This window comes from Gavialis gangeticus, unplaced genomic scaffold, assembly GCF_001723915.1.
Source record: "Gavialis gangeticus isolate Ggan-Ray unplaced genomic scaffold, GavGan_comp1, whole genome shotgun sequence".
Lineage (NCBI taxonomy): Eukaryota > Metazoa > Chordata > Crocodylia > Gavialidae > Gavialis > Gavialis gangeticus.
The window spans coordinates 10,221,835-10,222,198 of record NW_017729004.1 but is presented as its reverse complement, the minus strand read 5'-3'; positions in this window follow the sequence as shown (position 1 = coordinate 10,222,198).

Genomic DNA, 364 nt, shown 5'->3' with positions numbered 1-364 from the left:
CTTCCAGCCCTAATGTCTATGAAATCTATGAAATCTTGGGCCTGGGACCTCTTCCTTCTTCTTTGTCCCTCGCCGACTGTGCCACATGCTCAGCTGCTTATGTTGCCTTCTGGGGCTCCGCCCCCAGATTGAAGATGAACCAATTAAGTGGGCTGCAACTGCAGTTCCCAATTAAGTCCACTCCTGCCCCACCTTTGGAGCAGATGGGGGAGTGGACTCTCCTCCTGGCTCCTCCCCTGCCTGTCTCTGATTGGTAGGTTTTGCCCCACCAATCGCATTCGCGGTCTCTTAAGCCCGGAGATCCGGGCAAAGCCCAGCAAGCCTGCCACATTCATTTAACTGACTAGATCCTATGCCCCATCCT